The sequence below is a fragment of the Dipodomys ordii genome, unplaced genomic scaffold (assembly GCF_000151885.1).
Source record: "Dipodomys ordii isolate 6190 unplaced genomic scaffold, Dord_2.0 Scaffold26, whole genome shotgun sequence".
NCBI classification, from domain to species: domain Eukaryota; kingdom Metazoa; phylum Chordata; class Mammalia; order Rodentia; family Heteromyidae; genus Dipodomys; species Dipodomys ordii.
In genome coordinates, this window is record NW_012267242.1 from 5,241,895 (window position 1) to 5,262,369 (window position 20,475).

At 37.9% G+C, this 20,475-nt stretch overlaps 1 protein-coding gene across 1 annotated transcript in view; it reads right to left on the bottom strand.

The window, feature by feature from the left end:
- The window catches only part of Esrrg (estrogen-related receptor gamma), a 416,227-nt gene that overhangs the window by 217,562 nt on the left and 178,190 nt on the right, over nt 1-20,475 (bottom strand). The window contains exon 2 of the mRNA XM_013015075.1: nt 16,556-16,640. The gene's annotated coding sequence lies outside the window, so the exon portion shown is untranslated. The remainder of the gene's footprint in view (nt 1-16,555; nt 16,641-20,475) is intronic.

Genomic DNA, 20,475 nt, shown 5'->3' on the forward strand with positions numbered 1-20,475 from the left:
CTTGCTGCCCTTATGTATCACAGGCATTGACAAAATAAGACGTTCTTGTTGGTTGGATTGCCCTACCTAAGGTGGTACACAGTTTTATAAGCTGCAAGAAGAGATAAGAGTAACAAATTAAGGGAATGCCTATGCAGATTAGATGTATGGACATTTCTATACCTGCTCCCTTCGCTATACAAAGTACCTCCTTTCAAAACATTTGCAGGGCAAATGGGCATCTTCAGTTTTGGGGTGGGAAACAAGGCTGAAAGGAAAAGTAGTGTACTAATTGTATCTCTGCATTTCGATTAAATACTCAGCTATGGTAGGAAAGGTGTTAATAAACAATGCTCTGAAAAGTATCCTTCATTACACAGTTATTTCAATATAAATGTGCAAACCAGGAGATGTACATTAAGACGTAGCATTTTATACACAATATCCCACTTTCAAACAAAACTCTGAATTTATTTTTATTTATACAACATATCCTATATGCTGTTTTTTTTTAAATCAAAGCAGAAATAATATAAACCATCTCTCAGCTTGGTCACTATAGGAAGTGGTTTTCAAAGAGAAAATTTAGAAAACTGAATTTGCATTCTAAACCATCATCAAAAAAGAAAGAAAAAGCAATAGAACGTAAGAAGAAAACTATATTCCCTTAAAAAAACATTGAGCTGGTTCTTAATTTCCTGATAACAAGAAGTAAGCTTAGTATCTGCTTAAACTATAAGCTTTTCTACACTAACAAATGTATGTTGGAATAGATACCAGCTATTTATGGCAGAGGTAACTGTTAGCTTACGGGGAGTGAAAGACCCACAATTTTGATATAATCCAGATTGGTTGCTTATCAACTTTTGCATCCCAAGTCTTACATGATAGAACTAGTATAATCTTTAAGATCAAAATAAATCAGTTTAGATATTCAGCATGTGTTACATTCACTAAATCAGAACTCAACCCTCTCAAGTTTTCTATGCCTTTGAAAAACAAAACACTGAAATAGATCAGCCACATTAAAATTCAGAATATAAAATGACAGACATGATTTTGTTCCCCCTCACACTGGGAAAAAAAAGCAATTTCCTTGCCACCTATTTAGGTATATTTAAGGTATGAGTGTAATTCCTTTTATTTGTGGTATAAAATCACATAAGTTTTCAGATCAGAACTCATATAGGAAAAAAAATAACCCACAACTGTGCTTCAGAATACTGTACAAAAGCAGGTAGTAAAAGCTTAATTACCACTAGCATTATGCTGTCTATATTGTTAAATGTGAACTCTGCAATTAAGATGTAAATTTGGTTGTGAGCAGTGAATTAAAAGAGCTTTGAGATGTAGAAGAAAATACAAGCATTCTGCAGACACCCAGAATGGAAAAAAAAAATCCTCTATTCAGTCTAAAATCAGACATCTAGTCAGTTTACAATATTAAAAAATTAAAAAGGTATTTTACAAAAGAAACCTGATTTTTTTTCTAAAATACAATCCAAGGGAAAAAAAACTCATATTGTTAGAAAGAAAGGCATCTTTAGACTCCTAGGATACCTGCCCTGATTTTTCCATAAATGAAATTTCTCAAGGCGATTTATAAGTTCAATAGTATGCATTTTAGAAAAAGGATATACCCCCTCAGAAAAGTTTCCTTCTCATTATTTTTTACTAGGAGCATTTATTTTTAAAAAATCTTTAATATATTCAATGAAGGCATTCTGGGGATGGTGCCTCTTGTGCTGTATTTTGTTTCTTTGCATTTTCCTTGTTTGACAGAATACATTTATTACTCTCCTTCAAAATGACTTTTTAAAGACAAGCTTTGTAGCCAGTTATTTACTAGTGATCTTAAGTCATCACACTGCATAGAAAGTGATCCTTTTTTTTCCCTTGAATCTTCTTATTTTTCTCTGAGTATTTCCTGGCCCTCATTAGGAGCCATCTGATTTCTCTGGTGTGTGTTTTACACATACTTAGGCTCACATTCATGTGGCAGTGTTTTCCTCTGTCAGTGCCCACAGAGAAACCTGTGCAAACATTCACGGAGTCACCCCCTCATCTGTCAGGCTCAGTGTTCACTGCGCAGACTGCTTTCTGAATGACCAGAAATATACTAGGTGTCGAAAGCTCGACTATGGATCCCCCAGGGATGAAATTGTCACCTACAGAACCCAAGCACTTAAAATGCCACATTACTGTCTTGTATCCAGGTTAACCAATTAAAAATTTAAAAGCATAGCTATGTAGCTACGGCACCGAACTTGTGAAGCAGCTTCTAGACTATTGCATGAATACCTTAGTTCAAGTCATCTCGACAGCTTTTCCCTAATCAGAAGAGTTTTCTTGCCTCAAGAGATGGGAATAACTACAATCATAGGAAAGAAATACATCACATGCATTCTGAGCTTAAAACCTCCAGAATCTCAACTATAAAGAATTTCGGGTGGTTGGGGGTGGGGGGTGGGGGTAACAGATAAACAGCCTTAAGCTTAGCACATATTGTTAATCAGGCTAGACACTTCACAATCTTACCACCAGGAGTCTACCCAAATCAGGAGGAAAAAAAAATGAGCCAAACAAAAGGTTTTCTGTGGCTCATTTCACAAGGAATCTTAATAAAGTAGCTAATATCAGCCTATTATTCATCAGGCCCTCTGTCTATGCACACCATCTCATGTTCCTGACAGAGTGCAGCCATAAATACCCCAAAAGCTTTATGTCAACTAATACATAGGCACCAAGCAAACAATACACATCCTTGTCATGTGAAGAATAGAATAGTCACAAACAAAACTCCAGTGGAAACAAAAGGTAGATTCCTACGAGTTGTCTATAGCCGAAATGCTATTCTAGAAGTGAATTCTTATGTATAAAGTGACAAGAAATTCACTCTTGCCCTTCCTATAGATTAAAAACTATTCTCAGTTCTCATCCTCTTTTTCAGGAAACTAACAGGATAAATCTATATCTTACGTTAACATTAAAATCATGAAAACTTTTGAAAATTCATTTGATACTGTATGTCTATCACCCCCCCACACACACACATGTATTGGTCAAATATGTGGAACAAAACAAGGCACACAAATTTAAAACCTCCAATTACCTTGTAATCAGCCACTCCAGATTCTTTTTCTTAAGATCATAAACCTTTGAAAAATCTATTTAGGTTTTGGAATCATTTTCCCTGCTGCTATTTGATAGATCGTGGATGGTGTAATATATCATACTACAGAAAACCAAACCAGGACTATTACAAACTATCTGTAACCCCAAAAGAAAACCACCAAGAGCATCCCTTAAAGTACAGGCATGCAGAGTCAGGTGCCAAGCTCCCTCAAGAGCTGTATGGCCTTTAAGAGGACCCCCCACTTATCTGTTCCTTGTTCCCTCATCTATACACTGGGATTTCTATTGTGCTACAAACCTGCTTAAGAACACACCTTGTCCATGGAGAGCATGCAGAGTTCTTTCCAAGTCAGGGTGACTACTTTATATTACCAGCAAACCTCTATCAATTCATCATACCTCATTTTCTGTTGCCTTTCATTTCTAGGGCACAGGCTTTGATATTTAAATTATTGTCTCGATTGGCAAGAAGCAATCATTTCCGTTGAAAGTGATTCCTTCCACAGAAACATTTTTTTTAAACCCACAAACTTGCCTTTTAACAAACATCCAGTAAATCTATCCTATTTCCCAAATTATGGAATCCATATAAAAAATGCCCTTTCTCTAGGGAATAATTTTGTTTCACCTCTGTAACCTACCAAACTCTCTACATAGTGTTTCTGTGAAAGTGGAAATTCAAAAGGAAAAGGAAAGAAAGACAGAAAGAGAGAGACAGAGAGAGAGAGAGAGAGAGAGAGAAAGACAGGAAAACTAGGAGAGACAGAAAAACTAATAGAGGCAATTTGGTTTCTGCTTAATTAATTCAGTATTATTTCACTTTCATTTTGTCAAGCTAATAATATACATGGTGGAATGTCAGAAAAAATTAAATTATAAACTACACTGCCTCCAAAGGGAAAACTGACTTTAGTTATGTTAGATTTAGCCTGGTAAAATATCAAATGCATTTTGTATTATTCTGCAAGCTTTCCATAATCTTCATAGCATGCATTTACAGAGTAATAGTTAACATTTTGAGATTATCCATTAATAAATGAGTTACAGTTATATTCTTTCCTGCATGTTAAGCACCAGGAGTTAAATTCAGAAAATATTCAAGGTCAATGTCCCGTTTTAGACCTTTGCAGGCAGCTGCAATATTATGATAATCAAGCTTAAAATATTCCTATAGAAAGAGTAAATTAGCCTTTTCACTTGAAAGATGATTATGATAAACAATAAACCTAAGAGAGGACAAAATCCCTATTTTTAAAAGCCATAAATTGTTGACTCAATCATGTGTGTGATAGTATTGTTCAAAATAAAGGGTAGCTTAGCTCTGTGAGGGAGGAGGGGAAGAAGACTGAAGAAGAGAAAGGGGCAGTGGAACAAATATGACAGATTTCAGAATAAGCAATGAATGGTTTGATACTAGGACAATGATCAAATTATCCAGCTTAGCCACCCCATTAAACATAAGGTACACTTGAAGCTGTGTGTGTTACATATCTCTATCTCTATATCTCTATCTATCTATCTATGAAACAAAAATACAGTCTAAAATTTTCCACATAATTTCAAAGCTCCTTTTTCTCATTTCCATTAACCTCTTGCCCAGATTTTCAAAGGACTTGTTAAAAAAAAGAGGTTAACCTTCATTGTCTACATACATGGTTATGAAATGGTTATTACACTTAAAAATGTTATAGCCTAGTACATTGGTAAAACTTCATTCTATAAATAAGTACGTTTGATAACAATCTGCTTCCTTCAGCCAAAAAAACTAATTTGAGAGATGACTTGTTTGTCATCCTTGGAAGAAGTCAGGAGACTTCAAAAACATGCAGGTAAGGATCATAGCCTTTTCTCCTGTAAGTGTTGAGCTCAGATTCCAGTTACCTTTATGATGCTTCAGACCATAGTCTTTGTATTCATATCAGGCCTTAGTTGTGGGAATAAGCCATGTGGCTCCTTTAGTGAGCCAAGTCCATTGTGGTCCTGGCTAGATATCCCAGTGTTACAATAACCTTTTGATTCTCTCAAAAGTGTTAAAGTTTAGCCAGGTGCTGGTGGCTCATGTCTGTAATCCTAGCTGCTCAGGAGGTAGAGATCTGAGGATGTATGTTCAAAGCTAGCTGAGGCAGAAAACTCTGTGACCCTCTTATGTGTAATTAAGCACCCCAAAGCAGGAAGCAGAGTTGTGGCTCAAGTGGTAGAGTTAAGTCTTGAGCACAGAAGTTCAAGGACAACACACAGGCCTAAGTTCAAACATGGGGCAGGCCAAAAAAAAAACTCTAGTTCGGATTATAAATTTTATTATCATTCTCTACATAGTGAGCTTTGCATAAATATTAGCAATGTTAATTTTATGTGTATGCTAATGTTAGGGCTTAAACACAGGGCCTCTTGCTCTTATCTGGCTTTTTTACTCAAGGCTGGCTCTCTACTACTTGAACCACACCTCTACTTCCAGCTCTTTGCTGGTTGACTAGAGGTAAGAGTCTTAAGGATATTCCTGCCTGGAGTGGCCTCCAACCATGAACTTCAGATCTCAGCCTCCAAATTAGCATGAGCCACCAATGTCCAACAGCAATGTTATATTTCAACCTCACTAAAAAGAAGAGTTCTGAGAGAATAGCATTTTAATTCAATTGGCCTTCAATCCTACCTAGGAGTTCAAAGGGTTGAATACAGAGAAGACAACGAAGCACAGTCTTCCCATTGTGAAAGTACTGACAACTTTTACCATAAGATGCTATTAATCACTTGCTACGCCATCATATATACATTGGCTCAATGTAAAGAGATGTTGCAGTAAAAGTTATTCTCTATCATTATCACCTATCATCAACTACTATAATCTTTGAAGAGGAAAGACAGACTTGGAAACAAAAACTGCTTCTGCTGAATCTCCCGAGAAGTCATCTATATATTATTTCCCAATAGAAAGGGAGGGAAGCATTGGTCTATATTCCTTTTCTCTTCCTTTTCTCACCGTAGCAATTCAGTCAATAAAGCTGTTGGTTTTATTACTATTCCAAGCACCAGCTCATTCATGTAGGAGCTCTTTTGATCAGATATCCAAAGAACTCCATTTATTCACAAGGCTTTGCTCTTGTTACAATGAATGGCCACTAATCAATGATGGAGGGGTGAGACTGGACAAAAGGGAATTATAAGTGGGAAAGGCCATAGCAATTGAGTCCAAGCTGGTTACCTTACAGGTGAAGAGAATGAGTCTTAGACTAGTTAAGAGCGCCGTCCCCAGTTACGTATCTAGGTAGACAGAAATGTCATATTGGAAAAGAGTACATTTCTTCTCTTTCCAGTACTTAGTAACAACCCACTATTGTTGACAGAATACTGGTGCATAGAAAGATCTCTAATTTGTTTTCTTTTATAAGTTCCTTGTGATGATCATTTCCTTTAGAGATTTAGTTTTTATTAGACTATCACTCCTTTTCCCACTCCAACCTGACCCAATTAAGCTAGCCAGGGCAGACAGCAACCCTAACGTCAACAGTGTTACTTTATAAATATTCCTCTCCATGTTTTTGGCACACATAGAATATATCTGGGATGAATGAATGTATGGATGAATGAATGAATGATTTACCAATGTTATTTTGCAGTTAATTATTAGTCAGTTTACACAGTCTGCCAAATTATTAGAATGGGGAAAATTTTAAAGTGATTATTTAAAAAAACATAAATGTATAGGAAGAAGTTGATAGAAAAGGACAGAAATGAAAGGCTGAGTCCAAGGCTTGCATATATATCAAGTAGGTTATTTTTTTTGCCTTCCTGTCTTTTTCCTGGATATTCAGGAGACTTTTCCAAGGATATGTTTTTGGTACTGAGATTTCTTTTTTTTTTAATTTTATTTTATTTGTGAACATGCTGTACAGAGGAGTTACAATTACATGGGCAGGATAATGCGTACATTTCTTACCAAGCATTGCAGCCTCCTCCTTTGTTTACCCTTCACATCCCTTCCCAGCCTCCCCCCCCCCCCCCCAACCCAATCCTTCTCCTTCCCCCTCCTTCCCCCCCCCCCACCGATGTTGTAAAGCCACCTGTATCCTTAAACAACTGGTTTTTCCCCATCTCCTCCACAAGTTATACTGACATCAAATATAGTGAAAGCAGGGGTTATACTGTGGGGGAGGGACCTACAAAGCAACAAAGAGATAATCTTATAATCAAGTAGGTTATTTTTTATAATTTATTACTCTGATATCAAAGGAAGAACATTATGTTCTGATTGCTTTCTGTCGCTCCTTTTTATTTTTTCTATGTTTTCCAAATAATCAACTAAGTATTCCATAGATACCATGGAAACATTTTCTCATTGAGCAGGAGAATGTTTCTAAGAATCTTCATTTCACATAGATGTCTTAAAATATCAAAAATGTAAGCCATGCAACACTCTCTATATTAAGGCTTGTAGGTATTTTTATTCCATAAGTTTCCTTGATCAAATGTTGACAAGGATCTCATAAACAATGACCACAAAATGATTTCTCTGGGCCATTCATTGTGCTTAGAGAAAACAGTGAATATTTTGAGAATGGAGGGAGACTTGTCTTTTTATGTGGAACGAAAGAACAAAGTGATCAGCAGAAAAAGCAGTCTTGCCTATCATGCTTTCTTAACTGTCCTGTTTTTACTCCCTGCAATGTGTGTGTGTGTGTGAGTGTGTGTGTGTGTGTGTGTGTGTGTGTGTGTGTGTGTGTGTGTACTATAAGTGCTGGTATCAGGGTTTGGACTCAGGGCCTATGTGCTGTCCCTTAGCTTTTACAACCCCAAAGCTGGCACTCTACCACTTGAGCCACAGCTCTACTTCTGGCTCATTGGTGGTTAATTGGAGATAAAAGTCTCATGGACTTTCCTATCCTGGCTGGCTTCAAATGAGAAGCCTTAGATCTGAGATTCCAGAGTAGCTCAAATTACAGACATAAACCAGTAGGGCCTGGAAACTCCCTGTTATTTATTTTAAAAAATCTGGTTATGTTTTGTTTAATGGTTTTATCCCAAAAGGCAAAACTCTGATGAGAATATATCCCATTAAAGAGTCAAATGTTATTTCTAAGAAAACATACCTTGGATGTAAAAAGAGAGTGAGACAAAGAACTCCTTCCTCATTTCCCTAGTAGATTAAAAAAAATTAAAAACAGGGGTAGTCATGGGCAAGGGGAAGCCTGAGCACAGTTTTTAAGACTGAAATTCTGGGGATACCAGCTCACCTACAGTGTTTCACGACTCAAAACTATTTATAGTATGAAGCCTTATCCAATCAAAGTCTGTGGAGCTCAAAAGCAAATAACATAATTAAAGACCCCATTTTTTATTCCTAAAGTTCAGTCACCACTTGAATTAGAAAACTAAACAAATCAAAGACAATTTTCATTAGTTAAAAAAAGAAACGTAATTCACTCTTTGCTAAATGAGATCTTCAAACAAGGAAGTAAGAGTTAACAAAGGAAGATTTTTCTTAACTTTATATTGAAAAAATATACCCAAATAGAAAATTTTAGTTGTTTAGAACATTTGTAACTAGTAAGTAGACTAGCCAATATTTGCACTGAAACAAATGTTAATATTTAGTATTAATAAAAGAGTTTCATATGGATATCTCTTCATAACAATCCAGTGTGTCATGTAGAAGGTGTATCATTATCATCATCATTATCTTCATCTTTTTTTTTTTTTTGGTCAGTTGTGGGGCCTGAACTCTTGGCCTGGGCACTGTCCCCTGAGCTCTTCAGCCCAAGGCTAGCGCTCTACCACTGAGCCATAGCACCACTTCCGGCTTTTTTTTTGCTTATATGGTGCTGAGGAATCGAACCCAGGGCCTCATGCATGCAAAGCAACTGCTCTACCACTGAGCCACCTTCCCAGCCCCTATCTTCATCATCTTTATAAGACGACCAAGGTTCAAAGTTACGTGATTACCACAAGACATTTTAGCTCTTATGTTGTAAAATAAGGACCTAATTTGATTTTCTTTTAAAATTCTGTAGCACTTCCAAACTCATGCCATTTCTTATAAGTCTTTTTGCATTCTCTTAAAAGGACACACAGAGGTACAGAAATGCCTAATTAGAATACATGTTTGTCCATCAAGTTTTCATTCAGGAAAATACAAAGCATCTCCTAACCATTCCAGGTCCTACGCTTTTTTCCTGCTCAGAATACATGCATCTTTTGGTACCTATGCAGTGTAGGACCTGTGTCAATTCCCTGGGATAAACTTGCCCAATACTATTGAGAATAAGTATCAAAAGAAAGAATCCTCAAGCACTCAACTCCCTAACTCTATCACAGCTTTCACTCAGAAAGGTAAGCTGCTTTTGTGCTCCCTAAATTTCATAGCAATGCTACCTTGACTGCACTTCCAGATGTGCTACCCACACCAAGGTATCAAGAGGCCTACCGAGCACCACAACCATTCTACATAAAAACAGAATAAGAACACCACCACCTCCAATCTAAATTCAATTTTCAAATGACTATAATTTGCCTGGAATTTCCCCCACGTTCTCCTGCATAATAAAAAGGAACTTGGGTCATCTCATATCTTGTAACAGCTATATAAACACCAATGTTTTCTTCCGAATAATTCTACTTCATTGCTCTAATCTTTCCAGAATGCAGGAAAAGATTTCACCGAGTAGTGTCAGGTGCTATATTCTTGCAAAGAAGATCCTAGAAGTAAATACGGCCACACTATGCTTACTCCATTAGAGCACACGATTAACTGAGACAATATTAGCTTTAAGGGTCTCTTTCTGTGGTTAGAGCTTTTCAGTACTGCCCAAGTCCTGGGCCACCAATGGTCTCATTTCCATCAACTGAGCAATTAGACTGATTCAATCATTCAATCCTAATCAATACTTTGAGATGTACAGAAACTAAATGTAAACATTCTGTTTATTCTTAACAGATTTAATTCATGGACCTGACTGAGGGGAGAAAATTAAATATTTATAAGTATGCCCGGTCGTATTGCAAAGAAAGCATACCTTTCCTTGTGATTCTGGCTCTCATTTTGTCAGCTGCCATACTTAGCAACACAATCACAGGATAGATGGAATTCTTTCAGATCTCCCAATTCTGTGAATCCTTCCTCAAGGGCCACCAGAGAGAACCAGTGGCTCACTCTGGGGAGTCCCATAATGCTTTGCAATAACTAGCCTCACTGGTTTATGTTTAGGGCACCTTGTCTCTTTCTGTTCCTTAACTTCTTGAAGGTCCTCAGTCATTCGAGCTGTGCCCAGCATTATAATCTGCCAAATACGCCGCTGATTGGAGCCAAAATTATTTACGGTCATGCAGCTTGATTTGCTGGTGAGCTTCAATGTTTCACTGAAGAAATCCTGTCAATATTTTAATGGGGCTAATATATTTACTCTTTCTCAATTAGCTACCCACTAAATGAAACTTATTTTGACTTGCAAAGACAGGAATGTTGTTATTGTTGAATCAGCACCTCTGTGTGGATAAGAATAGCATGACTACATTTTCCAGTGGTCAATCCTAACACAGGCTGCAGGACAGTGACAAAATCCTGCTACGGACTACCCTTAACATTCACGAAAGAGCTCATAGAACAAGGGTTCACTTTTTTTCAATCCTTAACATCACACGCACAAATAAACTAATATACTTGACTGGTTTCGCTGACTGAACAGATGCAGTTAGTAGTTGTTTGCTTTTCTGAGTCTTGAGACTCACTTCCACTTTTGTTCCTTTACTCTTAATTTCTTTTGTTATTATCTCTAAGTAGCTGTACAAAGGAGTTGCCATTTAACAGAACAGTTTTTGAACACGATGCATCTTGATCAATTAAAAACAACAGGAAAGTTGTTCCTTTTCAGAAAGGAAAATAGCTGAGAGGGAGTTACCTGGTTGTATTAAAAACTGCTGTTTCTAGAGTATATAACCTGAGCAACAGCCAAGGCTCTAGGAGAAAATGGTGAACCATCAAATGTGAAGGGATGTGCTCAATGTACTTTCAAAATATGTTCTAAGAGTTGAGGTATAATGTACCAGTAGAGCACTTGTGCTTGCCTAGCATGCATGAGGCCCTGGGTTCTATGCACTGAACAAAATTGTGTGTGTGTGTGTGTGTGTGTGTGTGTGTGTGTGTGTGCATATACATTTTTGGGCTGGGAGTAGGGTGGAAATCAGAACTTTAGTATGTGAGGCCAGAACTGCTTTACCACTGAGATATTTTCTTATATTCCTATGCATTCTCTGAATCATTTTACAGAGTGTGGGCTACTTATCTAACAGAAAATAATTGATAGACTTTGGTGTGGGGAAGACAGGAGACCAAGGAGGGGTGGGGTGGGGGAGCACTGACAGAGATAGATACAATGGATACATGCCAGACCCAAGAGAAGGAAAATATGGCTTTCTCACCAGTAAAAGATTTTATGGTCAGGCACAGTGACTCCTATTTATAATCCCAGCTATTTCAGATGCAGAGATAGGAGGATCCAGGGCTGAAGCTAGGCAGAGCATAAAGTTAAGGAGTCTGTATCTCGAAAGAGCAAGATGAATACGGTGGTAAGCAAACATGGGGGGAGGTGGAGGAAGAGGGAAGATTGGAGTCAGAGGCAAACTCCAGATGAAAGCATAAAATTCTACCCACAAACGTTAAAAGGGCTGGATGTGTGATGGCTTAGACCACAGAGAAACTGCCTGAAAGTAAACCTGAGTTAAACTCTCAATGCTCAAAAAAAAAAAAAATCTAGAACTCAAAATACTGGCAGGTTCCTGATCACATGTTAATATTTCATGTACTCTTACTATTTCCTGCTCTGCTACCTAGGGAAGTCCTGCTCTGTTACCTAGGGAAGTTCTGACATGGTCAGGAACTCTTGTTATAGGACAGTGTCCTCTATTACCCCAGAAACCAGATACTATTGGCATTTTTCCATTCTATATTGTATTCTCCTGTAACTTCAAGTTTCTTGGGAAGCCTGTTCAACATAATAAATAATCCTGACACTTTACAACTTGGCGGAGGCGGGGGTGGAGGGTGGGGGGGAAGGAAGGAATGAGGGAGGTGGGGAAGGGAAAGGAAGGGATAGTGGGAAAACAACAAGGGAGGGGGTAACAATGCTCAACAAGAAATATACTCACTGCCTTACTCATGTAACTGTAACCTCTCTGTACAACATCTTTACAATAAAATTTTAAAAAAGAAAAGAGAAGGAAAGAAAGAAAGGAAGAAAGAAGAAAGGAAGGAAGGAAGGAAAGGAGGGAGGGAGGGAGGGAGGGAGGGAGGGAGGGAGGGAGAGAGGGAAGGGAAGGCAAGGGAAGGGAAGGGAAGGGAAGGAAAGGGGGTGGGGAACAGAATCAAACAAACAAAATAGATGCCAAGAACAAATCTCTCTTTTCTACAGTTCATCTCCCAGGTCTTCATTCTTCATTCTTTCTTACAGATTGTTTTACAACTAAATGGCCAAATAAATGATACAGTCCTGAGCCTGGCTCCTGACCTCAGCGCCTTCCTTGTTGAAAAACCACCCTTTGGATCACTGATTTGCTATTATTCCAATTCTTAACAGCCCTGACTCATGCAATATATTATATTTTTTTAATCTGGTGACTGTCCTATCTTTAAATTCTCTATTTTGAATGAATACTGATTTTGTGACACAAAGTCTGCTATATAATGAAATGCAAACAAAGAAAAGGCTAAATCAGTTTACAAAAAAATCCATTTGTCAAACAGTGTGGAGATGTTCCCATTTTAGTCTGGGCAGTTCACTTCGGCTCTTGATAAGGGAGTTAAACACCTCCAGGTTCCCTGAATGGAATGAAAGGCCTCTGGGCCACAGATATATTTTCCTTTCAAAAGTCTTTGTTGCAACTTCTAGCTAATTAAATGCCCATATAACAAGAGATGCTTGGGACACAGCAAAATCAGAGAATTTTCTTACAAGAGGACATAGAAAAGCCAAGTATCACACAAGCATGGGCTACCATTCTTATGTCTCATTTACATTTCGATAAGGTTTCATCATCCTACTCTAAAGGCATTCTTTCTTGCTCAGTTTTGGACCAGAGAAAAGTCTAAGGCCTGAAAAGGGATATAGTGAACATTAAAAAAAAAAATGATGAAGAATGAGGAAAAGAAAAACTAGCAACCTCACTATGGATTATGTGGAAAAATGATGTTTTATATCACTGATAGAGTAAACAAAAATTATCAAAAATTTAAAGGCTTTGAACTCTTGCAACATTTTGTCTGTTCCTGGAGATTATCTGTAGTGATGTCCCTGTAATTGAGTTTTATATTCATTGGAGTGGTTTTGAACTTACTATCTCACATTTATCAAGATGGGATTTCATACATATAAATACAAACATATATATGCAAATATTTTCTAAAAATTAAGAAAAATAGATTTCACCATGATTCCTTTTAATAATTTTGGTTTTTTTTAAAAAGCAAATTATTAACAACTAAGTGGTCTCAACAATACTACTAATATCAGCATCAGCATCATATAATCACCATTGACAGACATCTTAATCATCATGGTCAATTTTAATAAATATCACAAGTTTAGGATATGATAGGTCTGTGTTTAGCATTAGGCTCTTTGAAACTTCACAGTAATCTCATTATTAATATTTCTGTCTGTCTGTCTGTCTGTCTGTCTGTCTGTCTGTCTCTCTCAGTATTCTGTTGTTTGGACAATCTTGCTGAACAGTCTTGGTGCTCATAAAACTCTCAATCCTCTTGTCTTAGACATCAGAAGAGGAGTTCTATGATTGCAGCGTGCATCACTGTCCATGGCCTGCACTATCTTCTTGAGATATTTTATTAATGAGGGAACTGTACATTGATAACTTGCTACAACTTTTGTCCTGGATAACTGGCAGCATCCATCCTAACCCTGCTCACAGGACATTTGACTGTGGCTGTTAACCATTATGTTTCCTGCCAGTAAGTACCCACACTTTCCAATTTCATTAGTGATTCTCCTGGCTGAGGCCCACAGGGCAGGCCATTCTGCTCAGTAGCATGGAAAGGGATAGATAGGAAGGTTTGAAATGGGGTGCTTTAAGAGAACAAAGCTAACAAATGAGGTCAAGGGGCGAAGGCCCCATGAAGGAGTCAGTAATATACTGTCTGTTGAGGCCTCTTCTAACTTGTTCTGTAAACAAATGCCAGCAACATAAAGAATGTGTGGGTGCCAATTCAATTTATTTATCTATACTATATTTGGCAAGCATTTATCACATTGCTGTTGGCACTGCATTGAGTGCTAAACAAAATATTTACACACAGGAGAAACACACAAGCTCATACCTTTCCTTAGTATCAACCGTTCAATGTTCCTGGGTAACTTCTGTGATGTTTTAATCATAACCTTCAACTGAGTCTAGCGCTGAACACCTGAGTATGTGAGCATACACATCCATCTATGCCCACCTCTGAATATACTCCTGAATGCCAAAAATGTACTCCAGGCCAAAAAATGTACAGATTCTACTCAAATCATAAAAAAATTGAGTTTCAGAAATATGCACACATAGGACTTATAGAGGTTATTTCTACATCTTCCCATCTTTATTCCTAGCAATGCATGCTGTGTTACCTATGAGTAGTCTCTTTTTGGCGACCAATGTGTCCCATCTTCCATCTGTTCTTCTAGCAATATCGCTGGCCGACTGCCACTGTAGCTACATCAGCCTTCATGATGTCATTTGACTAGATTTTCCCTAGTACCCATTTGCTTTGCTCTGCAGGTGCAAGCAGGCATATATATATATATATATATATATATATACACACACACACACACACACACACACATATATATTCCTGTAGTTCCTTGAGCCAGATTTAATTTTGACTCCCTGTGTTTCTGCTCTATTTACGATAGCATGAAGCCTACAGAATCTAAGGGGGAAGACACAAAGGTCTAAACTTCCTCAGTAAATGACTTGATGAAATATTGGCTATAACTTAGGGTCTCCATTTTTCCTTTTGGTTATAGGGTGTCCTTTTGAGGTTTTGTAACCCTGTATTTTTTTCCTGCTCTAAATTTTGTTTTTCCTTTTTCATTCCTTTTCTCTGGTCCTGATACTGTGAGGCTCTTAACTTCTACCCTCTTAAGTTAAAGACTGAGGATTCTTCCCCTCAACTTTTCCTCACTTCAGCTAAGCAGCCAGGCTGGGGAGCCTACCAGGTAGGTGACTGGGTAAGGTTCTATGTCAGATTTATCCCTTAATAGAACTTTGTCCTTTGTTGTTGTTGTTGGTGGTGGTGGTCATGGGGCTTGAACTCTGGGCTTGGGCGCTGTCCCTGAGCTCTTCAGCTCAAGGCGAGCGCTCTACCACTTGAGCCACAGCACCACTTCCAGTTTTCTGGTGGTTAATTGGAGATAAGAGTCTCATGGACTTTTCTGCCTGGGCTGGCTTTGAACCATGATCCTCAGATCTCAGCCTCCTCAGTAGCTAGAATTACAGGTGTGAGCTATCGGCATCCAGCAGAACTTTGTCCTTAAGGAAAGTTACTTAACCACCTCTCTGCTCTTAGTTTAAAAAAAGTAAAAAAAAAAAAGTACTTCATAAACAGTGGCTGTTATTTTTAGATCATCTTCTGGTGACTTATATGTATTTTTCAGCCTTCTGATTCAGGACAGATACCATGAAGTCAATTTAACTCTATTATGAAAATGGGTAGAAATAGAATGTGGTTTAAGTACTTAAGGTAGCAAAGAACAATGGAAAACATTTGCTGGGCACCTGCTGTCCCCAGAATTACATGGCACAGTTGATTTGCAGTATGCTGTTTAACCTCAAACAAGTTCAATAATAACAGCTTAATTTCCTTGTAAAGTTCTCTAATATAACCTCAGTAATACATATGTGTGTGTATTAATCAGATATTATGAAATTGGTGATTCCCATTTTATGAGGAAATGTAAAGAAAGACATATACCACAAATATTGATATCTGAGGAAAGTGACCAGTAAGCCATATCACCAAAATTAGGACCCCAGGACTAGGGGAGAGAGAAATGTACTCCTTTGCCACACCCCAAGCTGCTTCTCTTATAGGGGAGAATAGAACAGGCTCAAGTTAGGGTGATAAAAGAAAAACAGGTCTGGGTGCTGGTGGCTCACACGTGTAATCATAGCCCAGGATGTTGAGATGTGGAGATCTGAGCCAGCCCAGGCAATAAAGTCTAATTAACTAGCAAAACGCTGGGCTGGATGCCTGTTTCAAGTAATAACAACTCCAGCAGTGAGCAAGCAAACTGAGCAAGAACATAAGACTTGAGTTAATCCCCAGTACTAGAAAAATAAATAATAAAATGAAATTGTGATAAAACATTTATACTTATATACAAAATACCCTAATCTGCAAAATATTAGTTCTATATGTACAGTGATTAACATCTCAAACAGGATGGAATTCACATACCTGCAAATTATAGAAGTTATCAAAGCCAATCTTTAAAAGAATTCATTGCTTAAAGTTCTTCATTTTCATAGCATGTTTTTCTTGCCTAAGAATAGAAGAACAACTGTATCAAACCTGAAGGTATGGGGAAATGAGATATATTCATTTTTTTAAAGGTATCACTTGGAACATTATGTCATTTATTTAAGCTCTACAGGTGACAATTGGCCATTTTACACATTTATCCAATACCTGCTGTTCCTGATAAATAGACATAACTGATGTACATAGCCATGACTAGCTAATTTCTGAAGCAATTATAAAAAATACCCATGGCTTTTTTCATACCCCAGTTGTAGATCTTAGATAGTGGCCAACTTGTAAATATATTAGCCCCTAATTCTACAAACGATCGACTCATCCAACAAAAAGCAGACTAATGTGCGTGTGCGTGTGTGCACCCTCCAGCATTATCACATACGCTAATCATTTTATAATATCACAGTTTACTTGAATAATGGATAGCTTTCTTAAAACAGCCTAATTTAACTAAGGGTTTTTCTTCAACATATTCAAATATTAGGTTGAGTTAGCAAGCATATTTCCTTGAAAAACCCATAAAACACGATAAAGGGAATTGATAAAACTTATTGTAACTTTATATGTAACTTTACAGCATCCCAAATGCTTGTACACCTATAATCTCATTTAGTCCTTGTACCTATCTGCAAGATAAATGGTGGTGAGTTGGGTTTCCATTGGTTGTTGATGATATGTGGGTTGGGATGATACGCATTCACAAAGGGCACACACACATTTAGAGGAATTACCTCCTTCCATCAGGCTTCCTCTGTGTCTCAGCTATACCTTCACTCTCTACCTTATTCTTTCAGCAACACTACATGATTAAAATGATGCCAATTTTGGGCTAGCGTGTGGGTTATCGAGGAGAGCAGTAGTACTTGCCTAGCATGCATGAGGTTCTGGATTTAATCTCCAGCAACATACACATGCACATATGCCAGTGTTAAACATACCTTTTATTATAGGTACTTAGTCTTCAATTTATCCATACAAGCCTGTGCCTTTATACCAGCTCCTTTATACCCTCATGATAGTATAAAGAAGAGCTGAATCTCTTTCTCCTCCCACATGCACAGAAACCCAGGTTCTGATTTTCCTAGATTGGATATATGAGATTCAATGATTGCACTTCCTTCCTAACTAGATAGTAATACATTGTCAAATAGTCCATAAATACCTAAAACCACAATACTTATAGAGAGAGAGCCTGTACAGAATCCTGGTTCTACTATAAAACAATGGTGTGGCCTTGGGTAGATCATGCATTCTTCTTAAGCCTCTGTCTATTGTCTTTGCCAGGGGAGAAATAGACTAGCTTAAAGAAAAAATCTATTCAAATCCCCAAACATTATTAATCAGTGAAAATGGCATTTTGGTACAGAACACTAGTTAGTGCTGAGGAGACCAAAATATGATCAATGAGTAGAATCCAATAAATATTCATGGTTGTGAGGCATATAATGCTTATTCTATTAATCCCATTTTGCTTCAATCTCCTGTAACTGAACTAGAAAGGGGATTGTATGAAGATTAGTTCTATGATGTTGCTAATGTGAACTTTGACTACTAATACCGCTGGAATACTGTTAATACTCTTAAACACTTAATGCATTTGTTCAATAGGCTTATATTGGGATATGATTATTGATTTACAAATATAGTTTAGAAAATAAATCTTTGGGCTGGGGGAGTAGTTCCATGGTAGAGACCTCGCCCAGCACATGTGAGTTTCTGAATTCAAACTCAACACTGGAAAAGAAAGGAGATAGAGAGAGACACAGAGACAGAGAGACGGAGAGGGACAGAGAGTAAATCTAGAATTGATCATAAGTAATGAACTCCTATTTTACTTGTAAGTGTACATCCTTGATCAATTTCTCCTCACAACAATTTATAAGTACCACATGTACTTTCTGAACCTACATTATCTGGACAGCACAGAGAAGGATGTTTTGTGTTACAAGCATACCCACTTTCTCTACGCTGACTGGGTCACTAATTTTTTATCCAGTATTGACAGAATAAGGCAAACATTACAAGACAGTCTTTTTTTTTATTGTAAAGATACTATACAGAGGGTTACAGTTACATGAGTGAGGTAATGAGTACACTTCCTCTTGAACATTGTTACCCCCTCCATTGTTTTCCCCCTACCATCCCCTCCCTTCCTCCCTTCCCTGAGGTTCTTTTTTTTTTGATTGTGATTAAAGATTACATAATTTCCAGAAATTCACAGTATTGTGGAATAATGATGCTCATTTAAAGTCACAAGTTCATTCTAACTTTCCTGGAACAAATTGTCTATCACAGTCATCACAGTCTGTAATATATAACAGTGCTCACATGTTATATACCATATATGTGATCAGCAGCATGGGGATATTTAGTGGTTCAACCAGATGAGTGGGAGTTCTTTGTTTCTTAAGTCCTGTTAGTTTTGTCGTATCACCTAACATTTTGGATTTAGCATCCACTTATCAGGGAGACCATGTACCGTTTGTCTCTTCGTTCTTGGCTTACCTCGCTCAGCATGATTCCTTCTAGCTCCATCCATTTCCCTGCAAATGCCATTATTTTCTCATTTCTAATGGCTGCATAATATTCCATTGTGTATAGATACCACAATTTTTGGATCCATTCATCTGTGGTGGGGCATCTAGGTTGTTTCATATCCTGGCTATTGTGAACAGTGCTGCAATGAACATGGAGGTGCACGTGTCCTTGTATATTGGTTCCTGTTGTTCAGGGTAGATGCCTAGAAGTGGTATGACTGGGTCATAAGGGAGGTCAATCTTTAGCTTTCTAAGGACCCTCCAGACTGCTTTCCAAAGTGGTTGTATAAGTGTACATTCCCACCAGCAGTGTAATAGGGTTCCTCTTTCTCCACATCCCCTCCAGCATTTGTCATTGGCTGATTTGTGGATGTGGGACATTCTGACTGGGGTAAGGTGGTATCTCAGGGTTGTCTTTATTTGCATTTCCTTCACCACCAGGGATGATGAACATTTCCTCATGTGTTTCTTTGCCTACAAGACAGTCTTATGTTCTACCAAGTACAAAATCAAACACTTTGTCAATAATTTTGGAGAGATCCAGGTGCTGGTGGCTCATACCTATAATCCTAGCTACTCAGGAGGCTGAAATCTAAGGATCTTAGTAAAGCCAGCGCAAGCAGAAAAGTCCCCCATGAGACTCTTACCTCTTATCTAGTTAATCACTCAAAAACTGGAAGTGGAGCTGTGGCTCAAAGTGATAGAATACTAGCTTGAGCAAAAGAGCTTAGGAACAGTGCCCAGGCCCTGAGTTCAAGCCCCATGATTGACTAAAACAAACAAACAAAAAATTAGAGGACTTAAAACATAGCTTGGATTCTCTCTCTCTTCCTTTTCCTCTTTCATCTTCATACACACACACACACACACACACACACACACACAATCAGCATCAAACCAAGAGTCTGAATATTAATAGAGCTATTTACAGACTATTTTCCACATTAATGCAGATGCTTCAAATGCCTTTTGCTATTTGCTCTGTCTAAACACACAAGGTCCATTAAGTTTTTCGCTAGCATTAACTCAAGCTACACGAATAACTTCAGGTCCTTTTGCCCATCCACAATTTCCTATTCTTTATGAGTGGTGTAAAGTGAAAAGATCTGGCAGCATGGCGTGAGGTCAGCTAACTTTCTCCAACTCCCTTTAACCAAGGGCTCTGATTTTTGGCGGGTGGACCCGGAATGTGACAGGAAAGGCAGATCCAGGATTGGGTGGAGTGAGAGCCTTGCAAAGAAGAAATAATCACACAGCCGTGGTACTGTAGTGTGGCATGCTGGGCCCACCACCTGTCCTTGCCGA